Source organism: Macrotis lagotis, chromosome 1 (genome assembly GCF_037893015.1).
Source record: "Macrotis lagotis isolate mMagLag1 chromosome 1, bilby.v1.9.chrom.fasta, whole genome shotgun sequence".
Taxonomy (NCBI): Eukaryota; Metazoa; Chordata; class Mammalia; order Peramelemorphia; family Peramelidae; genus Macrotis; species Macrotis lagotis.
The window spans coordinates 61128793-61152833 of NC_133658.1; the positions used below are offsets into that span (position 1 = coordinate 61128793).

General features: G+C 38.2%; 1 protein-coding gene and 1 non-coding gene across 4 annotated transcripts in view; both read left to right on the top strand.

Moving 5' to 3' along the window:
* Window positions 1–24041, top strand: part of SMPD3 (sphingomyelin phosphodiesterase 3) — a 258177-nt gene that overhangs the window by 96131 nt on the left and 138005 nt on the right. The window contains exons 1-2 of one of the 3 annotated variants that reach the window (XM_074202025.1): window positions 3217–3408; window positions 8869–8932. The gene's annotated coding sequence lies outside the window, so the exon portion shown is untranslated. Of the gene's footprint in view, window positions 1–3216; window positions 3409–8868; window positions 8933–24041 lie in introns of those variants that run through there. The other 2 variants (XM_074202031.1, XM_074202028.1) reach the window with 2 other exon arrangements.
* Window positions 23481–23583, top strand: LOC141510431 (U6 spliceosomal RNA). Its single transcript, XR_012474920.1, has one exon. It is a non-coding gene; the product is annotated as a U6 spliceosomal RNA (small nuclear RNA).

Sequence of the window (24041 nt, forward strand, 5' to 3'; positions counted from 1 at the left end):
ATTTAAAAATGACTTCAAAATCTGGCATTTGTAGACACATTTGGGAAGTGTGTTCTGAAGGTACCACCCACAAGTGTCCCTAGCCCAGAGGGGCCTGGGGCCAACAGAAACATCCAATCATCCCCTCCTCCCCAGTCAGCCTTACAGGCCTTTATTCTCCTAGTTTCCTCTAGGGTTGGCTGCTGGTTGAGCTCAAAGAGGCCACAGAAATATCTGTTCAAGTGCCTGAAAAGGGGTTCATTATTCCCACCACAGCAGACAGCTCACCTCTTTTTCAGCTTGGCTTTTCAACTCCCGTGACCATCCTTCCAAATGGCAACCCAAGTCAGGGTCTGAAGGAGGACTCTACAGTGGCATGTTGGCTTGGACCTTTATTCTCATTCTTTCTTTCTTCCTCCTCCTTTTCCTCTTCCACTCTCCTCTCTCTGTCTCTCTCTGTCTGTGTGTGTGTCTCTGTCTCTCTCTCCGTCTCTGTTTCTGTCTGTCTCTCTGTCTCCCCCCCGTCTCTCTGTCTCTGCTTCTCTGCCTCCCCCCATCTCTCTCTGTCTCTCTCTATCTCTGTCTCTACCACCCACCCCCGTTCCTGTCTCTCTTTGTCTCTCTGTCTCTCTGTTTGTCTCTCTGTCTCTCTCTATCTGTCCTCTATCTCTGTCTCTACCACCCACCCCCATTCCTGTCTCTCTTTGTCTCTCTGTCTCTCTCTCTGTCTCTCTCTGTTTCTGTCTCTGTTTGTCTCTCTGTCTCTCTCTATCTGTCTCTCTATCTCTATCTCTGTCTCTACCTCCCCCCCCCCCGTTCCTGTCTCTGTTTGTCTGTCTCTCTCTGTCTCTCTCTGTGTCTGTCTCTCATTCTATTGCTCATCATTTCTGCATCAGATTGCCTATATCATCTTATTTTGTCTCTGGTCTTGTTGTCTGAACCCTTACATAGAAGTAGATGCAAATTATCCTGGTTGTCTGCCTTGACTATTTCATGCTTAGCAGCAGAGAGGGTGTTGGGTGAGATGAAAATACTCATTCCTCAAAGGATTTAAATAAACAAACAACCCCAAGATTCCGGGCCCAATCAGGGAGTAGCCTGCTCACAGGAAGGGACAGACTGGCACCATCATTACTGTACTGTTTTTGCCAGAATCCCAGTGAGCCTCAAAGGCAAATTAATAAGTGAAAATGCAACTGGCCTCTAAATCATTATTGTTGTTATTGATGACTAGTAATGTTAGCCATTAACTTTTATGCTATTTGCCCCCCTCTGAGTCAGAATGTCATCTTCTAGTTATGCTGAAAAGGGCTAACGAGGTAACAATCACTAACTTAATATTCTTCCCTCCAGATTTTGGGGAGGCCTTAATTTTCAGAACTGGGACTTGGGAGCAGCCAGGAGAACACCCGGAAGAGTTGTGGGGGACAGATGTTTGCAGTTGTGGATTCTCATACTTTACCCTCAGTTTGCCTTTTATGCTCATCTACTAAGACATAGAATAAAATAGTCAATAAATATTTATTGAACACCTGCAGTGTCCCCAGCTTTATTCTGAGCATTATAGAACATAGAATATCATGTGTAAATACTATACAAATAGAGAAAAGACATCTCTGCTCTCAAAACCTTTATAATCTAATAGGTTAAGACAACAGAAAAGGAAAATGAAAAGGTGATGGAGAGAGAGAGGGATAATTAGAAGCATGATGAAGAAGTCCCAAAGGCCACTGGAAACAGAATAGAATATAATGATAGGAAAAGATGGGATTTTTAGAACCCAGAAAAATCTCCAACCTCCTCATTTTACATATGGGAAAGCTGAGGCCCAGAGAGTCTCAATGACTTCCCCAAGGTCACACTAAGCTAGTTAGTGACAAAGCTGTAACTAGAACCCAGGTCTTCTGACTTCTACCTCAGGAACTTTAGTACTTTCTGCCCTACACCTTTATCTCATAAACAGTTTCCGTCTCCTGAGCATAGCTCATCTCCTCATTCAACAAAACAATTCAAAGAACTTTGATTAAGCACCTTCTTCTTACTGACTCATTTGGGAGTTTCTTGGTAGAGATACTGGAGAGGTTTCCCATTTCCTTCTCTGGCTCATTTTACAAATGAGAAAACTGAGGTAAACAGAGTAAAATGACTTGCCCAGGGTCATCCTCAAAATTAAGACCTATAATTTTCAAAATACTCTGCTAGAAAATGAGAGGAGCAAAAAAGATAACTGAGATGTGGAGAAGAGGAGGCATCGTGGGGGGGGGGGTCTCTGACCTCCAGGAACTCTCACACCAGTAGAGGAGCCAAGACATGTAGATAAACAAGTCTAATGGCAGATGGAACAGAATATGTAGGTGAAGACAATACAAAGGACTGGGAGGAAAAAGAGAAAGAGAGGAGAGGGGGGATGGGAAGAGAAATAATATTCTTTTCAGCACTTCAAAGAGTCATAATTTTTATATAGAACTTTAAAGTATTTTTCATTTCCAGCCCAAGGAGAATGGAGCTCCTTTTGTATTGTTAGTAGGTCCCAGCACTGTAAGCACACAATAAATAGCAGTTGAATTGAATTGAACTGACTAGAATTTACTAGAATGAGCAGATCTTCCCTCCAACCTTGGACAAGCAGTATGATATGAAGTAAGGAACTTCAAGGAGGAATAAGTAGCTAGTTGTGCGATCTGAGGAGGTACCTAAGCTCTCTGTGCTTCCATTTCCCTAGGGAATGAAGATTCCAATGCAGAGACCTCTATGTGGCAGAAATTGTTCCCCAAAAATGAATATATAGTTAATACCCAATACTCAAAATGAATATATATTTAACAGAATAATAATAATAATAATAATACCTCTCCTAAATGGGTCATTGGCTGACAACTTTCATTTTACAAAAGGGAAACTGAGGCACAGAGTGGTTAATTGGCAAACCAGTTATTACAAGGATAAAAGGAGGTCAAGAATATAAAAGTACTTTGGAAAAGTTGAGAGCTCTATTCCATGTCAGGTATTCTTATATGAGTAATTGGTTCATGGATGGGAGAGGAGATTGATCTTAGGTGGAGACCTTGGCAAAATTAACCCGAGTATTTTACTCCTTGGGATGCTATATTTAATGTTGCTAACATTTGCATAAGGCTTCTCAGTGGAATGTGTTCAAGGAGTTCAGTGAATTCAGTGAAAATGAATTGGCTCTAGGGTCTGGGCCACTGTTAGCTTTTGAGACACTGCCCTCTTGTGCTCTGTAAATGGTCAACTGTGTAGTCAGTCAGCTCCCTTTGGGAATCACGCAACATCTCAACCATGAATGACAGCCTCTGCCAAGTTTCAATATGCTATTTAAGCAAGTGTCTCTCTGTCTCTCCCACTCTGGAACCTGAAGAGAAGAGTAACCGGGAGACCGGTGGATTCCAACTCCTCTAAGGACGGCAGGTTCTTATTTCTGAGTTTTTTCTACTGTGGGGAGGAAGAGGGATAATGATGAGTTTAAATGTATTGAGACTGGACTAAGAACTGCCTAAGATCATATTCAGATATGTTTGACTGACAAATGAATCATCTAAGTAAAACTCTCTTTTTTTAAAAAAATTTCTAATCCATGGCTAGTGGAATTGTGCTGTTGTTTTTATTGTTGTGGTTGTTTTAAGAGAGAAAGAAAAAGCTTATAGCATAGGAGAAGAGAGCATACGTCTCCAAACAAGTTTTCACTGTTTAAAAAACGATATTTAAAAATTTCCTGAGATTTTAAGGTTGGAGACATTCAGAGTACATCCCTTCAAGGAAATCCAGTTTATTCCTATTCACAATCAAAATGCTATTTTCTATTCACTTAATTCTGTTTTAAACAAAGATATAATTTTATTTATAAGAAACATTTGGGAAATTGAGAATTGGAGGCTGAGAGATTGCTGCTCTTGAGAAGCAAGATTTGATGATATTGTATGTGGCAATATTGTAAACTTGTGGGAGATTAGTCATGATTAACCAGTCCTACCAAAGATTCTTGCATTCCCTCAATGACTTGGGTAGAAATGGTAACGTGGTGTTAATGGGACCAAGCTTAGAATCTCAGGTGAGTCCAATACCTGGCTCCATCTCCTTACCCTTCATCCCAGGCTCCCCAGAGCTTGTGCCTGACTTGGGACAGGGAGGTAAGGGATAGACATCTAGGAAAACAATCAGAAAATCCCAATTCAATTGGCATATAGGAGGGTGGAGATCAGGGCTGGGCACTAGGTACAGTTGATAGAGCCCAGAAATTGAAAGGATCTAGGTTCAAGTGTTATTTCACTCACTTACTGTGGGAATAACTTTGGGAAAGTCACTTAACTTCTCCCTACCTCAGTTCCTGATCTGTAAAATGAGAAAAACATGGTGGATGGCTTCTAAGGTTGCTGTCAGCTCTCTAGAAAAGATCATTATTTCCTAGGAGATATTGCAGCTAGATGATATTAGCCATATCTTGCCAATACTCCTGCAGTTATCCAGGGTGGCCACTGCAGCCTGGAAATTAATACTCTCAAAGCATCCAGACCATCACAATTCAGATCTGGTATAGACAGGGCAGCAGCTGGTGACAGGCAAGGCTTCTGACATTGTGAGGGAAATATCTGGGTTAGGAGATATCCAGCCACATGAAGCTTGGTTCAAAAAATATTAACAGATTGTAAATAAGAAATATTTTTCCTTCAATTTCTCATCCTCGTAGCCATACAATGTGTCATAGGCATGTGTGAGAAGCAGGGCCAGGAAGTAAGGAGAGCACATTACATATGGTAGTATGTCCACCATACTGCCCCCATCCCTGTCATTTAACACCACAGTTAAATGGCACACAGATGATATTCTTTTGAAAGTGTCTTGTCTTTTGAATTAGAACTATCCATAGAGTTCTCATTGCCTACAAATATTTCACATTCTTTATCACCCCTGTAGATCATATTTAGATGGATATGATGGCTTACATTGTTGTTCAGTTATGTCTGACTCTTTGGGGGGTTTCTTGGCACAGACACTGGAGTGGTTTACCATTTCCTTCTCTTTTGACATGAGAAAATTGAGGCAAGCAGGGCAAAGTGACTTGCCCATGGTCACATAGCTAGTACATGTCTGAGGACAGCTTTGAACTCAGGTCTTCCTGATTCAATGTTCTATCTACAGTGCCATCTAGCTGTCTTAGTGACATAGTGAATAGAGAGCTCAACTTGGAATCAGAAGATCTGGATTTGAAACATCTTGTCCGTGTGGCTCTGGAAAGTTACTTTACCTGAGAACCCTTAGGCAATTCTCTAGAATTTCAGAGAAGCTAACAATCTGCATTAATGAGTGCTGTCTGTTGGTTTTCTTCCTACTACTTGTCTAAACACTCTTCAGTTCACGATGGGCACCCCCCCCCCCCAGGTTCTGTTCTTTTATAAAAAATTTGGTGATCCCTTGGTGATCTCCCCATCTCCCCTAGATTCAACTATCACCTCTATTCAGTTGATTCCCAGATCCATATATCCAACCTTCAGTCTCTCCTCCAATCTCACATCTCCAACTCCCTGTCAAACATTTAGAGTGGGATATCATGTAGCCATTTTAAGGCCAACATATATAAAACTGAAATCATTATCACCACCACCTTACCCCACCCCCAAGCCTCTCCTCTTCCTAACTTCCCTATTACCTTTAAGGGTATCACCACCCTATTAGTCACCTGGACTCTCAACCTAGGAGACTCCTCAACTCCTCATTCTCACTTTCACTCCCCATAATCCCTCATTGCCAAGGGCTCTTGTCTCTATTTTTCTATCATCTCTTATATAAACTCCCTTCTCTCCTCTGACACTGCCACCACCCTGGTGCAGCTCTTTAATACCTCAAGCCTGGACTTTTTCAATCGACTGTGGGTGGATCTCCCTGGGTCAAGGCTCTCCCCACCCCATTCCATCCCCACCTTAGTGGTTAAACTGATCTTCCTAAAGCACAGGCCTGGTCATATCAACAGTGCTGTCAAGTCCCGGCAAAGTCTTTGAACCCCTGTTTTCACTCCCATGTCACAATCAGTGGACTTGAGCAAAGATCCCTATCAGAGAAGCTGGGGAAATCTATAATAAAAGTTTATCTCATGTAATACTTTTAAGGATATATAACCTAGTAGTGAAACCTAATTTCTGTAAGAGAAAATCTTGCTGGATTAATCTGTGAAAAATTTTCAAAGAGTTTAATTAGGCATGTGAACAAGCAAATAGAAGCAGACTGAAGTTTTCTAGGCTTTCAAAAAGTTTTTACTGGATGCTTTATTTTTGTACAAAGTCACCTTTGGGTTAAAGAAGAGTATCACAGATAAGTAAAAGACCCGAAGATCGGAAATGAAGTTCTGGATAACTGGGCCAGCTCCCAAAGGCCAGAAACAAGTTCATCTTTGTTTTGTAGCCCCAGGACCACCCTCCTGTTAGAACCCAATAATCTCCATGATTACAGATAATTTATGAATAAGTCAAAAATTGGTAGATGAATTTCAATATGAATGGTGATGCATTTAAAGGAAAATGATGCAATGTCTACTTTTCTAATGATGGATCCCAAACATTTATGTAAGTAGAATAGAAGGAAATAACTGTGGTTGTTATTGTTGACTCTAAGACTAGGGCCAGAGAGGCCAAGAAAATGCAGGGTATTGCTAGGGGAAGTCTTAGAAAAACTTCATGAAATCCTCAGTTCTGTACACACACACACACACACACACACATACACACACAGATATAGATACATGTATGTATATGTGTCTATATGTATTATACATAATACATACATGGATATATCCACATTTGTGTATAGATATACTATGTGTGTGAACATATGTGTGAGTATAAGCACATATGTCTTTAAATGCATACTTACATATTGATAAAGAATAAATACCAGGGCAGTTCAGGCAAAGGGAAGGAAGTAACAGTGAGGGAGAAAATACAGATGCCAGCCTGGCTACAGCAGAGGACCAAGGAAGGGTGGGATAGGCTTAAGTAAGGGAACATAGGGACCCACTTGTGGTAGGGAAGACCTCAGGTATTTGCCTGTGGAAATGACAGGCCTACTCCACTTAATATCATTATTTTTTTTTCTGCTAGAAACATGTCAGATGATCTTACATCATTCCATAGGAGCAATACTGGTTTATGTATGGATAAGCAATCAACTGAACACTGTTCCAGTACTATCCCATGATACTGTGGGGTTTGCCTAGTCTGAATTAATGACATTAATGCAAAATGACATTGGTCAGCGTAACCTTTCTTGGAGTATGCCTATAATTGATTTGGGAGGCAGTAAGAAGCTTCTGTAGATTCTTAACCAAGAGACTAAGATCATCAGAACAAATGCTCCGCCGCCCCCCTCTCTGCTGCCTCCTGGCTTCCCTGGCCTCCTTTAAGACTTCTCAAATCCCACCTTCTGCAGCTGCTAAATCTTCCCCCAGCTCTGTATAACCTGTAACTACCTAGTAATCTACATGTCACCTTCCCCATTCAGATATAAGGTCCTTGAGGACGGGGACTGGCTTTGTCTTCTTTGTATTTCTTGTTGTCCCCAGCATGCTTACCACGTATTTGTTGACTGATTGATTGAATGTAGGAAGACAAAGTCCATGCTAGTAGCAATGTAGAGTGGGGATAGGATGTAGTTGTTCAGTCATTTCAGTTTCTTCAAGACCCTGTTTTTAGGGTTTTCTTGGCAGAGATAATAGAATGGTTTGCCATTTCCTTCTCCAGCTCATTTTACAGATGAGGAAGCTGAGATAAACAGGGAGAAGTGATTTGCCCAGGGAATCACAGCTAGCATATGTCGGAGGCCAGATTTGAACTCAGAATGATGAGTGACTTCAAGCTTAGCTCTCTGTCCACCATGCCACCTAGCAGCCCCATAGAGATTAGGGAGGAGACCAGCTTAAGATACTTGGGTGGTGGGTAATAAAGAGATGATGTACTGGGGTTTTGGCTGGTGTCATGGCCACAAAAGTGGGGCTGAGGGGGCTGAACCTTAGAGAAACTATAGAAAAATTATAACAAGATTTGGACACATTCATAGGATTAAGAATAGGAAAGAACCTTAAAAAATCCAGTTCAACCTTCTTGTTTTGTAGATAAAGAAATCCAATGAATTTCTTTAAGTCTAGAGAGGTTAAGTGACTGCTGGGAGTTAGAGGCAGAGACAGGATTTTGTTTATCTTCAAAAGATCAGAGATTTAGAGTTGGTGTGACCTCAGAGGTCAGCTGGCCCAACCCTCCTCTTTTCCAAATAAGGAAGCTAAAGTCCCAGAGGTTTTAGTGACATGTCCAGGAGGGAGAGTTGGAGCCAGACTTCAGTCCCAGATCCCCTGTCTGCTCTTTCCATGAGCTCATTCATTTCCAGAGAGTCTGTTCCTCCTGCTCTTCCATGGTATTCTCTCTGACTTTCCTCTCCCTCATTCCTACTGCCTCTTGTGGATCCTGCTGTGGCCTTCAGGGCTTTGTTAACTAAGCATGAAAGAGACATCTATAAAGCAGTTAAAAGTTAGCCAAAAAAAATATATATATATAGAAGGCCCTAAGAGCCTAAGAGTGCACTAAAACTTTTGGGACACCTTGTATATATGGTAGGAACTCATTTGAGCCTCACAACACTTCTGAGGTACAGCTATTAATCATCCCTATTTTACACATGAGTAAACTGAGGCTTCAGAAGGTTAAGTGATCTAATAACTAATAGGTGTCGGAGGCAATATTCAGAGATTTTCCCAATTCTCCCTTGCAACCTTGTTGCAAGGTTCCTCACATGTGGGCAGCAGAGAAAGTTAGGAGCTTTTTATGCTTTGTTTTCCCAAGTAATTTTGTATAATTTTTGTATAATTTTGTATAATTTTTTTAATTGCAGATAAGAAATTATCAGTGATTCCTGTTCCGAAGAAGAAAAGCCTTCAAACATTGGAATAGACAAGGTAAGTCACCTGTCCTATGTGAACAATTTCCAAGTTCTCAAACTGCAGAGAACCAAACCGAGCTATGGTTGGTGTTCATTTACTTGGTTGTTTCATTGTCAATAGGACTCTAAGAATAGCCACCAGAACTAGCCACACTAAGAATATGTTGATGACTGCTGCTCTCCTAATTTAATAGGAATAAACCTTTACAAGAGTTTGGCCTGAACGAGAACTGAGAAATTAGTCCTTAAAAGGATTCCCAGTTTCAGTTTCATGATACTAAGTAAGCATGATACCTGTTCAACTATTCTTATGGACTCAATCACTCCCAGGAAATCAGGGCCTCCTAAAGAATGGGGGCTTGCTTTCTTAACTTCCTCTCTCTAGACACAAGAGAGGCAGATAGGTCTAATGGAAAGAAGCCTTGGTTTGCCATCAAAGAAGTTTGGTGACCTTAGATGACCTTATCATCTCGCTTCCCTTCTCTGACCTCAAATATCCTCATCTGAAAAATGAGGCAGTTGGACAAGAATGATTTCTAATGTCCTGTGCATCTCTAAATTCATGACCCTAGCATCTACGATCTTCTGTTCTATTTCCCAAGGAAGGGATGTTAAATAACATGCCCAGGATGTGGGACAGCAATCACATCTATTCTTCAGCTAAAAATTCACACCTACCTAAATTATTTGGGCTATTTCAGGATTTCACAAAGAGAATTCATAATCTGTTAGATTTTCTATCTTGGTTTAATTTTGGAAAGGTAAAAAATTGGGTCTTTTTGACATTAATGGCAGCATTTTAAAATTATCATTAATTCATAATAGGAACTATAGCTGTGATTTCATTGATGTAGGGAACTCTTACTATGCTGGTCAGAACCTTCTCTGCAACTTCTAGTTTAGAGTGGAAATGTTAAACAAGTCACTTATAAAGGAACCAGATCAAAATGTAATTGGGAAATACTTAACAATATAAAAAATACAACAGGACATAGATAAGGTTAATATGTAGTTTTCTAAGTCAATATAGCCCACAGAAATCCTTCTATATAGGTTAATGGTCCCCATTTCTGTTCAAGCAAACTCAATTAAAGTGATATCAAAATACCACTCCTCTAGGTAAATCCTTAAACCTTAAATTCGAGTTTAATAGAAATAGAAAAGCAGGTAATACCAAGAAAGGTAAAAATTGTCCCAGCCCTCAAGAAACACAGTCTAACAAGGGAAATAACATACAAACAATTATGAACAAACAAGATGCACAGTTTACCCCATTTATATTTTTATATATAGGTAAACTGGAAATAATCAATGAGGGGGTGTCTAGCATTAAGCAGTATTGAGAAAGGCTTCTCAGATGGGATTTTAGCAGATATGAAATGTTATATGACAGCAAATATTTTCCATGATGCTCTACTTGGAATTCAATTTATGTAGAGATGTAAGAGTTCTGTTGGGCCAGTTGATGTGGCTTCCACTAGTCCTCATATAAGTTTGTAAGCAAGGATTATAACAAAACCTCTAACAATTTTTAGAACCTCTACAGTTGTGCCTGTTCAATGGGTTATTGCATTGTAGAGCCAGAAGGGGTCTCAAAAATCTAGGTTAAACTCTTAATTTTATAGATGAGAAAACACCAGATCCAACTTGGTCTGAAATCATCAGGATATCATCCTACTTCCTCAGATCTTCCCAGAAAGAGAGAGGGTCTGCTGTTGTGCTGCCAGAGTCTAGCAGCCCCGCTCCTTCATATCTTCCCTCTCTGACTTAGAAATTATCTGGATTTATTTTGTATTAATATAACTTTGTAAATCTTGTTTTCCTCCATATAATGTAAGCTCCTTGAGGGCAAGTATTGTTTGATTTTTCTCTCTAGCATTCATTTATATAGTAATATAATAAGTAAAAAGTAAATATGGAGTAGTAGATAGAGTCAGCTTTGAAGTCAGAAAGATTTGGGTTCAAATTCTGCCTCTGATATATACTGGCTGTGTGAACCCATACAAGAAATGGAATCTCTCAACAGCTTTAAATGAGTCTCTAAGGCCAAAGTAAAAAGCAGGTGTTCATTTGTATTAGGGCAGGTAATTTCTAAATTCAACAGGGACAGTCAATAAATACATCATTTTTGTTGAGCTGAATTGATGACAATTTTCAAAAATTTGGTTAGGAAAGCTTTCAAGGAACTTATGTTCTACTTGGAAGGACAGATTTTTGTTACTGAGTTATTTTCAGTCATGTCCAACTCTTTATGACCCCATTTGGGAATTTCTTGGTGGAAAAAAAATGGAATGGTTTGCCATTTATTTTTCTGATTCATTTTACAAATAGGAAACTGAGGCGTGCAAGGTTGTGACTTGCCATGGGTCACAAAGCTAGTCAAAGTCTAAGGTTGAATTTTAAATCAGGAAAGTGAGTTTCCCAGCACTTTATCTATTGCCACATTGAGTTGCCCCTACATCCTCAGATAATTACCCATATACAGATAAATAAGCACCAAGTCATTTGAAGGAAGGACTAGCCACTGGGTATATGAGTAAAAGCTTTCTGTTTGTTTTGGGACTCAGTTTCCTTCTCTGTAAAATGAAAGAACTGGACTAGAAGATCTTGAAGATCCTGTCTAGTCCTAAATCTCACAATGTGACATGTAAACTCATCCTCCACCATAAACTTGAAACAGAGGATCCAGGTTCAAATTTAGCTCTGCCACTTACTGTCTATGTTACCTTGGGCAGGTCATTCAAATGCCTTGGTCCTCAGTTTTCTCATCTGTAGACAATGAAGGATTTGGACCCTATGATCTCTAGGTGTCTTCCAGATCTAAATCTATGATTCTATGTCAATGATGTCCTGTTTTAAAATAATTTTGTTTCTTATACTTTTGTATTGTCTCCTGTCTTTTCCCTTCTTTTATGGCATAGGGTTATGAAATGTTAAAACTGAAAGGGATCTTAAGAATTTCTCTTGTCTAATCCCCCCCCCTTTTACAGAGAAAAAAAGTGAGATAGAGAGGTTGCATCTTGCTCAGGATCACACAGCTAGTCATTGGTAGGTCTACTGAATCCAAGTCTACATTCTTTCCGATATATTGCTCTACCTTCTTTACTTTTCTTAACCATAAGAAAATGCTGGCACATAATATGTCCATGCTTTATCTTTCTATTTTTTTATCTTTCTATCTTTTATCTATCTATCTTTATCTATCTTTTTAAAAAAACTCATTGCATTTTAGAGTACTTTTCTAATTCCATTATTGGTAGGAGGGAGGAGAAAGTTTGAGGGTCTCTCAGTAACCATTTATAAGATATTATTTTGTATGTGTCAATATGTGGCTAAAAGAATCGATTCTTCAGTAACAAGTTTTGGGGAGAAACATAAAACTGAATATGACCATCAAGAAGCTAAGGATCTAGTAAGGGTAGTGGACACAACAGGCTACAACTGTGGAATAAGAAAGTTTAATGATATGTACAAAGTGCTGTAAGAGTTCAAAGAAAGAAGGAAACTGTTCTGATTAGGGGGAATTAAGGAAGCCTACCTGGAGGAGGTGCCATTGGAACTGGGCCTTGAAGAATGGTCAGACTTTCTGGAGAAGTTGTGGAGGAGGGGTACATTAGAAAACAACAGCAAAGACACAGAGGTGGAACACTGAGTTGACTGGTTTGTCCGAAGCAAAGGACATGTGAAAGAGAATGAATGCCTCCAGACATGGCTGGAAAATTGGCATCCATACTTTTCATATGTATTTTTTCCTCGTCTTAAAATTTTTATGAAGATTTGTTTTTGTTTCTAATCATTTTACTCAAAGTTTCTATTTTTATTTTCACTCTACTAGGGATAGAATTTCCCTCATTCTCTTTGAGTATTTCCTATTCATTGGTTTTGATAGAGCATCTTATCATTCCCATTAACCTTGTATAATTTTCCTCATATTATTGTTGGTGTTGTTCAGTTGTGTCCAATTCTTTGTGACCCCATTTGGGATTTTCTTGGAAAAGATACTGGAGGGGTTTGCCATGCCCTTCTCCGGCTCATTTAACAGATGCACAGAGACAACCAAGGTTAAATGACTTAGGGTCACACAGCTAGTGTCTGAGACTAGATTTGAACTCAGAAAGATGAGTTTTCTTGATTTTAGGTCTAGCACTCTATCAATAGTGCCACCCAGCTAGCCCAGAGAATTTCTGTCAGATATTAATATAACATTCATAACAGATTAGAGGTAGTTCTTCCTAACAACTGTTTCTCAGTCTCCTCAAGAGCCTTCAACTTTCACCTCTTGGTCCTTTAATCCAAGAGACACAAAATCTTTTTTTTTAATTCAACAGGATTAATTCTTTTCCAAAATAGTGTTCAAAAGAGATTTTTGCCTTCTCACTGCTTCTTTTTCTACACAGCTACAAATATGCTTATTGGAGGACTAGAAGCAGAAATTATAAAGTAAGAGATGCCCCAAGTTAGCATTTAATGAATGTTGATGATTGATTCACACAGTCTTTCTAGCTTTAATTATTAAGTCTGATACTTTTATGACCTATAGGAAAATCTGACCCAGATTTATTATTTTTTTGAGAATTGAATGTTATTTTATTTTTTCAATAACATGCAAAGATAGTTTTCAGCATTCATCTTTTTGTAAGCTTTTGAGCTCCACATTTTTCTACTTTCCTTCCTCCTCCCCCCATGACAAGTAATCTAATATACATTATACAAATACAGTCATGTTTATCATATTTCCATATTATTCATGTTCAGAAAGAAGAATCAGAACTAAAGGAGGGAAAAAACATGAGAAAAAGAAAAACTAAAGGAGGTTTTTTTGGTTTTTTATTTTACAAAATAACAGGATTAAGTGATTTGCCCAAGGTTACACAACAAGTTGTGTATCTTGTGTCTGGGTCTAGATTTGAACTCAGATCCTCCTGACTCCAGGGCCAATACTCTATCTACTGTACCACCTAACTGCCTCTATCTACTGTACCACCTAACTGCCTCGAAACAAGTTTTAAAAAGTGAACATAGTATGCATTCAGCTCCCATAGTTTTTTTTTTTTTCTGAATGTGGATGGCATTTTCATCTTGAGTTTTTAGAATTGTCCTTAATCACTGAACTACTAAGAGGAACTAAATCCATATAAGTTGATCTTCCCATAATGTTTTTGTCATTGTGTCAGTGCCTTTATTTTATTGGGCAACTAAAGACACGAATTTGCTTACTCTCTCAAAGTCACACAAGACCCCAAATATGATGTGGTTCTATTGCCAGTTCAGTGATTCAAGTGAGCGGCATTATACCTAGAGTCCGGAAAAGCTGAGTTTACATCTTGCCTCACTTACTATCGATGTGACTGTGCCAAGATCATTCACCACATTCCAAGCCTTAGTCAGTTGTCCTGACTTTTGTCTTGCCATTGAACACCCATGACTCTGGAAGAGAGCGTAAGGATGATGACTCTACCTCGCTTAAATCCAATTCACCTATTAGTCAAGAAATCACGCCATGATGTTATTGGTCCTCTTTGAAAACGAAGGACAACAACAGCAACATGTGTCTGTGGGCTGAGCACTTACTTTGGGGATAATACTAGAACATCCACCTCCCAGGGCTGCCAAGTAAGAAAGGCAGCTTCCAGAGTAAGAAGGTCAGAAGGAAAGGAAGATGGGGAACCAAGTGCTGACCTCCTTGAGAAAGAAGAGAGAACAAGACAGGTAGGATACATAGATTGGCTCAATCCTCTCTGCTCTGACCACCATTGTTTTTATTAAGTGGAACAGTTTAACTGAGTTCAAAGATAAAATATGTGAAAGTTCTTTGTAAGATCTAAAGTATGGTATGCTGTATATCTATGGTAAGGTGAATAGAAAAAGTTCAAATCCTGCCTTTGACAAATTCTAACTGTGTGATCCTAGGCAAATGCTCCAGACCAAACTACCATACAAAAGTGATTCATAAATATGATGATTATTTACTCACTTCAGTTATTTTCTGCTGGGTCAATTAGCTCAGAGTAATCAAGTTCAAGTTTGTGGGAGAAAGAAAACTGCCTTTGGAACCAGAAAATCTGAGTTCAGATCTGGTTATGACTCTGTATCTGTATGACCTTAGACAAGTCACTTGATTTCTCTGGGCATTACTTCCCTTTCCTAACAGTGAAAAATATTGCACTATAATTCAGACAATTCCTAACTCAGTAATCCCTCACCCTGTTCAGTTATCTCAGAATGATTGCTGCCTATCATAAGAAATTGAGATGGCACTACAGTATGCAAGAGAATTAAAAAGCAAGGCTCAATATTTTTCATCTCTGTGTGTGTGTGTGTGTATATATATGAGAAGTGTGATATAATGGCCAGAGGGCTGACCTTGGAGCCAGAAAGTCCTGGGTTCAAGTCTTTTTTTAAAAAAATGTATGCTCATGATACCCATTGAATATCTTTTCCAATAATTACTCACAGTCACGTGAAATCAGAGTACGGGTGAAAGGAGAATTTACTTAAGATAGAAATGTAGGATTAAATTAGGAAAAGATATTAGGTGCAAACATTCCCAACACCCACAGCTCAAAGCAAACAACCTTCCCACACATTTGTCAGGGAACATTAGCTTTGGCAGGACCCAATAGACTGAAGACACTCATGGTGGGTGGAGGAGCCCTAGAATCAGGGAACATTATAGAAAGCCTTGCTGTTTCCCTTAACGCAGATGGATTCAAGTCTTGCCTTGAACATAAACTAGCTTTGTGACCATGAACAAGAGTCTTCAACTCTCTCTTACTCTAGGCATTACTCCAAGAATATAAATTACAGATGAGTTGCCAATATTAACCAGTAGAAATACTGGTGAAATTATAGGTCTAGTCAAAAAAAAAACCAAACAGACATCTATGAATATTTCTTATTTCACTGGGGACGGGATAGGGGAAGAAAGTTCCAGATTTTGGATTTTATCAAATGGGAGACCTCTCAGTATGGAAGCTCACTTCACTGACAGAGACTAGCAACTTGTAATTTGTTAGAGAAGTGACTTGGAGAGATAGTCTTTACCACTGATAGGTGGAACCATAGACTTTAAAAGTCATTTAGTTCAGCCAAGACTCATTTTACAAATTGAAGAAACTGAGTCAAGAGAAGTTAAGTGACTTGCCCAAGTTCACAAAGCTGAAATTTGAACCAAGGTACTCAAAATCAAGTTTAATTCTTCTTCCACTGGATTGTGATAGACCCTCATCTTTCTGACTCCAAAACCAACCTTCTAGCCATCCTCTATCCGATATTACCTCGCTTGAATTTTTGTAAATGCCATAAGATAGTAGGCTTCTGAAAGTCAGAAATTGCCTCTCATTTTCTCCATGTTCCTTGTGCTGCCTAGCATAATGGTTACTGAATTCACAGATGGCTTTTTGCCTCAATCTGTATTCCTTCATGTATTCTCCTGCTCACTCCTTTCTTATAGAGCAAAGTTTTACTAGTTCATCTCCGAATTTTTCATTTCTTTCCATTTACCCAAAGGAAAATGTTTTTTACACATTCTCTCTCTCTCTCTCTCTCTCTCTCTCTCTCTCTCTCTCTCTCTCTCTCTCTCATTTTAGAAATTTTATTGCTTTTTTTACACTTTGCATAATATAATATTTGGAATTCCTATTCAGGGTCAAGTTAGACTAGATAATTTTCAGGGTTCCTCCCAAGCCTATGATACGCCCTGGTATATCTCTTAATTACTGGAATGCTATCTTCACATGAGACATTTCTTTATCCCATGACATCCCCTAGTTATCTTTGAAGTCTTCAAACCTAGCAGTACCTATCCTTGTACTTGGCAGGCACTTGATAATTGTTAAACCAAATGGAATTTAATTCAGTTACGCTGTTGCTCCAGAATGTCTCAATCTTGACCTCTATGACCACTATGAATTCTGTTTTCTGTCATGATCTGCAGCAGGAATGTAACGGCTAGAGGACTGGAACTGAGGACAAAAAGACCAGGGTTCAAATTCTGAGGTATTCCAGCTACATGATAGTATATGAGAAGTGTGATATAATGGCCAGAGGGCTGACTTTGGAGTCAGAAAGTCCTGGGTTCAAGTCTTTTTTTAATTTATACTCATGATCCCCATTGAATAGTTTTAATTTCTCAAAGTCTCTGACAACTCACAGAAGAGAAGTTGTGGGGCCACATCAGAGGAGGGAGTTTTTCCATCAGCAAGTTCCTTATACTGAAGAAATTTGATCTGGACCTACCAAAAAATCAAATTTACTAAAAAATACAATCCATTTATTTGCAAATATGGAGTTAGCTTTCTAACTTAAATCTATAGCAAAAACACAGAATTTCTTAAGCAACTTAGCAAGGAACTAAATATCCTGACTCTGTTCTAGGCCTATCTGTGCCTTTTTTTTCTCTAAAATGACTTCTCCCATCATGCATATCATTAGGAACTGGGATTTCCACAGATGAAATGGTGATACTGTGATACATCCATACTCAATTGAAGACATGCCAGGCTTGTTGTTGAACATTGCCCAACAGAAGCAAATGTTTTATATTCATATTTGGCGTTTTGTGGTTGGAATGTTTACACTAAAATGAAAGAATTTATCTTCTTCCTGGCTTGCTTATAACCGGAAGGACCTTAGAGATCCACTAGGCTGATACCTTCATTTTACAGATGAAGAAACTAACATTCAGAGAGGCAGGTAGCTGGCCCCAGAATTACTCAGGTATGAAGAGGTAGAACTCTAATTCAAATGCCAGAGCCTTTGATTCTAAATCTTTTTGCTTATTACCCTGGCACTATCCTAGCCCCACCTCAAGTTCTCAGTTAAACTAATGGGTCCCTGGAGAAAAGAAAGAGGAAATTCACCTTTTCTCATTTATTGAGGAGATGGAAGATTGTTCAGTATGCCATCAAGCATGGCTGCCACGTTGTTTGATTTTACTTAACTGCTTTTCTTTTTTACAAGGGAGGATTGACCGAAAGTGTGTGGCAATTAGAGTGGGATGCATTTGAGTGCCTCCAGAAATGACTGTGATATGAAAACAAAATGAATAAACAAAATTTTTTATACAAAAAAATAAATCCCAAATGTATCTGAATATATTATATAAACTATTGACTATATTATGGGCAAAGCCTTTGGATTAGTGTCTTCTCATGTAGACTAGAATAGGACAGAATGTACCAGTTTCCATTTACAAAGATTACTCCTAGCCTTTATGATGATTCTGTCAGACTTATACTTATTAGAAGACCTAGGTTCTAATCCCTACCTCTGCCTGTGACCTTAGAGAGGTCACTTCTTCTGTGATCTTCAGTTTCTCCATCTGTAAATCAACTAGAGAATCTCACCCAGCTCAAAAATTTTAAAGACAGGAAAAATACTCAACTGGAAATTAGAAAATCATTGCTCCTTCATTTCTCAGTTTCCATTTCTGTCCTGTGAGCACTCTATACTCATTGTACAGTCATGTACAAGTACTCAGTGGACTCATTGAAGGAAATGCTAAATTTCTTTAAGAGGGTAGTGAAAGCAAAGATTTAACTTTTTTTCCTATCCAAGTTCAAAGACCAATTAAAACCTGTTAAAAAGTCCACAGACCAAGGTCAGCTAGGTAGTACAGTAGATAGAGCAATGGCCCTGGACTCAGGAAGACCTGAGTTCAAATCCAGCCTCAGACACTTAATAATTACCTAGCTGTGTGACCTTGAACAAGTCACTTAACCCTGTTGCCTTGACAAAAAAGAAAGTTCACAGACCCTAAGTTCAGAATCTCTGTTGCATAGGTAATCTCTTCATAAACTACAAAGATTGTATTAATGTAAATAAAACATTTTGATTACCATCTCTGAGCTAATATGATTCAGAAACTTATGTAGTAGAGGGTTATAGTCTGCTTTGGTGAAGGATATGCCCACACCATCAAAAATCACAATTCCTTGACCTATTGTTATATCAATAATATTGTTTGTAACATTCATTCCTAAAGTCCTACTCCATTTTGCATGGAGTATGTCTTAGAAGGGACAGACTATGGCTTCTTAAAGGTTATATCAATAACCCATCAGTAAGCTCTGGCATGGTTTTCTCAGACTGCATAAGCTTTAAATATGGGACCCATGGAGAGACAACATGCTGTCACTTAAGCCACAGCTTAAATAACTCTAGGTGGGCTCATAAACATATTGACTGAAGTTGGGATTTCTTTGACCACAGTAACTCCTATAGACCAAAACACAAAGCGCTCCATGTGCAGGAGAAGAAAGCATACCCATACCCATGGGCAGGTCCTTGCAGCACTGGATTAGGCTCTGCATTTGTCTAATATGTATATTCAAATAGAATGTAAGCTTGTTGAAGCTAGGAACTGTTTTGTTTGTAGTTTGGTCTTTATATTCCTAGGCCTTAATAGAGTCTTTGCAGTTAGGAAGTAGGTAACAAATTCTCAATTAATGAAATGAATTGTTCTAAAAAGTCCCATCATTTTACATTTTCTAGTTCCCTCCTTCTCAAACTTCTCAGAAAACTGGAAAGAAAGTGAGCCAAAGATCCCTTTCTCTTCACCATTCAGAAAGGAAAGGGAGAGGTCCAAATTCCTCTAGGTAGCTGGCTCAGAAAGGCTGCTGATTTTGTTCCTACTTCATTAGATTTCCTCTTTCATAGAGCTCTCATCCAGATCCTGGGGAGAGGCTGCTTTTTACACAGTAAGAGATCTGTTTGTGGGGAAGTCAAGGAAATGATTGGCTCAACTGACCTTTCCTCTTGTGTGATTTTTATTTACGGTTAATAATAAGAACCTGACTGCCTATAACAAGAAGGTGATTTGGGGAGAAAGCTGTTTGCTCAAAAATCACTTGAGGTTCTGACACAAAGACCCAGAGAGAGGTCATTTCTTGTGATGTTGTCTCTTTGGTTCCTGTTTACAGAGTGGAATTACATTCTCAGAAATGGCCCAATTCTTTAATGGCAAAGAAAGGTCTCCAATTCTGTGAAATGACTTGAGTACCTACTAATGTTTAGCAAAGAGGGGAAAAAAGGTTCTGTGGAGACATGATAGCCGTCTTCAAATATCTGAAAACAATTGTGCAGCCAAAAATGCTTAAATCCAACAGTGTAGAATTAGCAGCAATAATAGAAATTACAGGAAAGATGGGCATATAGAAAAAAGCTTCCCTGCATTTCTGGCTGTCCAACAATGCAATGTGTTAGGAACCTCAGTAATAAAGATTTGGGAGGAACCTAGAGGTTGTTCAACACATAATCAAACAACCAAACAACACTGCCTTAATTAATTTTGTTATTCAGTGCTGTATCAATCAAACTACCAATGAATTACTTTTCAGAGCTAAGAAAAATGACAAAATGCATCTGGAGAAACAAAAGGTCAAGACTATCAAGGGTATCAATGAAAATAAATGGGAAGGAAGAGGGACTAGAAGAACCAGATGTCAAATCATACTACAAAATAGTCATCATCAAAGCAATTTAATGTTGGAAAAGAAACAGAGAAGTTGATCAATGGAATAAATTAGGTACATGATATGCAAAAGAAAAGGAGCACAGTAACCTAATGTTTGCTAAAGCCAAAAATTCCAGTTATTGGGGCAAAAATTCATTATTTTACAAAAGCTCCTTAGAAAAACTATAAAGTAGATTGGTAGAAACTAGGCATAGATTAACATCTCATACCAAGTACCAAGATAAACTCAAAATAGGCACATTGTTTAGACATACATGGGATATCTTGAACAACTTAGTAAAGAATGGAAGAGATTACCCGTCAGATCTATAGACAGAGGAAGAGTTCATGACCAACCAAGAGACATAATTTTGATAACAAAATTAAAAAGGTTTTGGACAAACGACCAAGACAGTCAAAATCAAAAGGAATACAGGATCCTAGGAGCTTAAGGGGTGACAATTTCTCCAAAAAAAAGTTTAACATCTCAACTTTATAGGGAACTGAGCAATTGACAAATGGTCAAAAAATGTAAAGGCAGTTTTTGGAAGAGAAAATCAAAGCTATCAAATAAGTCATATGAAAAATGGTTTAAATCATTACTGATTAGAGAAATGCAAATTAGAATAATTCCCACACATTAGATTGCCTAAGATGACAGAAAAGAAAAATGGCAAATGCTGGAAGGTATATGGGGTAATAGATACACTGATGCATTATTGGCAGACTGTGAACTGGTCCGACCATTCTGGAAAGCAATTTGGAATTATGCCCAAAGAGCTTTAAACTATACATACCCTTTCCCTTTGACCCAACAAAATTGCTACCATGTCTATGTTCCAAAGAGAGCCAAGAAAGAAGAAAATGATCCAAGTATGCAAAAAATATTTTAGCAAAATTATTTTTGTGATACAAAGAATTGGAAACTGAGGGGATATTTATCGACTAGGGAATGGCTGAACAAGTTATAAGACATGAATGTGATTCTATCATATATAAGAAATTTTGATAGAAAGGTCTCAGAAAACCCTGGGAAGACTTTTATGAACTAATGCAAAGTGAAGTAAATAGAACCAAGATAACAATTTATACAGTACCAACAGGATTATAATTAATTGTGAAAAGACTTAGTAACTTACCATCAAAATGATCCATCACAATTCCAAAGGACTCATAATAAAAAATGCTGTCCACCTCCAGATAGAAAACTGATGGACTCAGAATGCAGATGGAAGCATTTTTTTTCTCTTCTTTTTTTTTGGAACATGGCTAATATAGAAATTTGTTCTTGTGTAACTTCATATCTGTAATGGATTTTATATTTCTTGCCTTCTCAATGAAAAGGGGACAGAGTTAGAGGAGGGAAAGAATTTGGAACTGGAAATAAAATAAAATTGAATTGTAAAAAATGAAGTCATTTAATGCAACAAGAACCTACACTGGCATTCCTTCTATAACATCTATAACATGGATGGATGTTATAGATGGATGTCCATCTTTAACAAATGGGCATCCAGTTCCTATTCAGATCTCTAGTGATAGGTAAGGATCTGTGTGAGCTGAATTAGATGTCCTTCTAATTCAGGAACTCTGATTCCTTGATAGATTTTCATAGGATCTAGAGTTGAAAATGTCATAAAGATTATCTATTAAATCAATTAAAATATGTATTAAATGCCTACTATGTGCCAAAAGAATTAAACAGTTCCTACCTAGGAGTTTACATTCTACTGGGGCCTAAGAACAAATAAAAATATATACAACATATTAATCAATAAAATTTATCAAGCACATACTGGCAGGCACTGTGCTAAGAGCTCTATAATTAAAAAGTTAATAAATATGAATTTATACCAAAATTAAATACAGGTAGTTTCAGAAGGAGACCACTGGCAACTAGAAGATGAGGATCTAATCTGACTCTTTCATTTGATAGGTGGGACACTGAGACCCACTACAGTGATGTGGTTTACCCAAGGTCACACAAGTTAAGTAAATAAGTCTTCTGGGGTGGCTAGTTTGCTCAGTGGATAGAGCACTGGCCCTGGAGTCAGGAGTACCTGAGTTCAAATCTGGCCTCAGACACTTATAATAATTACCTAGCTGTGTGGCCTTGGGCAAGCTATTAACCCCATTTGCCTTACAAAAACCTAAATAAATGAATGAATGAATAAGTAAATGAATAAATAAATAAATAAAAGATAGACAAATGAATGAATGAATAAACATAAATAAATGAATGAATGAATGAATGAATAAGTAAATAAATGAACGAATGCATGAATAAATAAATGAGTGAATGAGTAGATAAATAAATAAATAAAGTCTTCTACCTCTAATACAGTAATTTTGCTTCCACTTTATCAACATCATTTAAGGTACTACCTTGAAAAAGCATTTTTTAGAAATGTAGCTATTAACATTGAAAATTAAAAGTTTAAAGTCTCTTCTCCTAAGAACAAATTACTATAAAGACTGCCACATAGATGGTGGGAAATTAATTTTGTAGACTGTTTTCTCAAATTATCCTAAAGAGAGTTATGTCTGGAAGAAAGATGGAGGTAAATCCCTTGGGGAACACCAGACAATAAATAATCTCCATTTCTATTCCCTATATACATTTGACATCTCTAATTGAATTGGTTGGTTGAACCTTAAATAAGAAACCAACCACTAACAATTCTATGCGGGGGGGTGGGGAGTGGGGAGAAGAAAGAGGCCCTTCCACTCAGCAAAGGGAAATAAAAGAGAGCTGCAACAGCTGACTGCCATGTAGGACACCAGAGATAATTTCACTGCTTAGCTCCAAGGCCAGGAAGAGCTTGGAAAGAAGTTGGTTGACCTGCCAAAAGAGAGGTTTCAATCCAATTTGATTAGACAAACACTCATTTGAGTGCCTACTATGAGCAGAGTCCTGACCTGAGCTAGATGTTGATGGGGATATGAAGATGAAGAAGGTACAGGCTGTGCTCTTGAGGAGTTCATAACAGAGAAGAGTAGGGGAGAAAGGAGGCATTGAACCAAAAATAGTAGTTAGTATGTAAAATTTTCCTAGGCTTCAGTTTCTTTATCTGTCAAAAAAAATGCATTAGATGACCTCTTCAAGCATTTGCTTCTGCAGCATATATACTAAAATTGGAACAATACAGAGAAGATTAGCATGACCTCTGCACAAGGATGACATGCAAATTCGTGAAGATGACTTCTTCAAACTCTGAATTATATCATCCTAGGAAAGTAACTAAAAAAGAGATATCTAAAGGCCTAGGAGATCTCAGAGGAGGAAAGGGTCCTTTATGCCTGAGAATTTCATGGAAGGTTGAATGGGAATTGGATAACCAGTACTCTGGACCTAACAAAAATGTTATATAAAGCATTCTTTAAAGCAATTCCATTTAACAGAAAGAGCTAAAACCATAAGTTCACAGTCATTCCTATTCACAAGTGGATTACAATGAACTGTAGGATGAGAAGCTAGTAAAAAACTCGCACTCTTCACCAAGGATGTAAGAGACCTGAGCTGGCATTTATAAAATTGTGGAGCATGGACATATTACAGTTTCAAAAATCCTTCAGAAAAATAGGTGGGTGGGAGATCAGTGCCAGGGTTAGTATTTGTTACCTGAAGTCACCCAAATTTCATTGGGTCTGGATATTAAGAGGAAAAAGT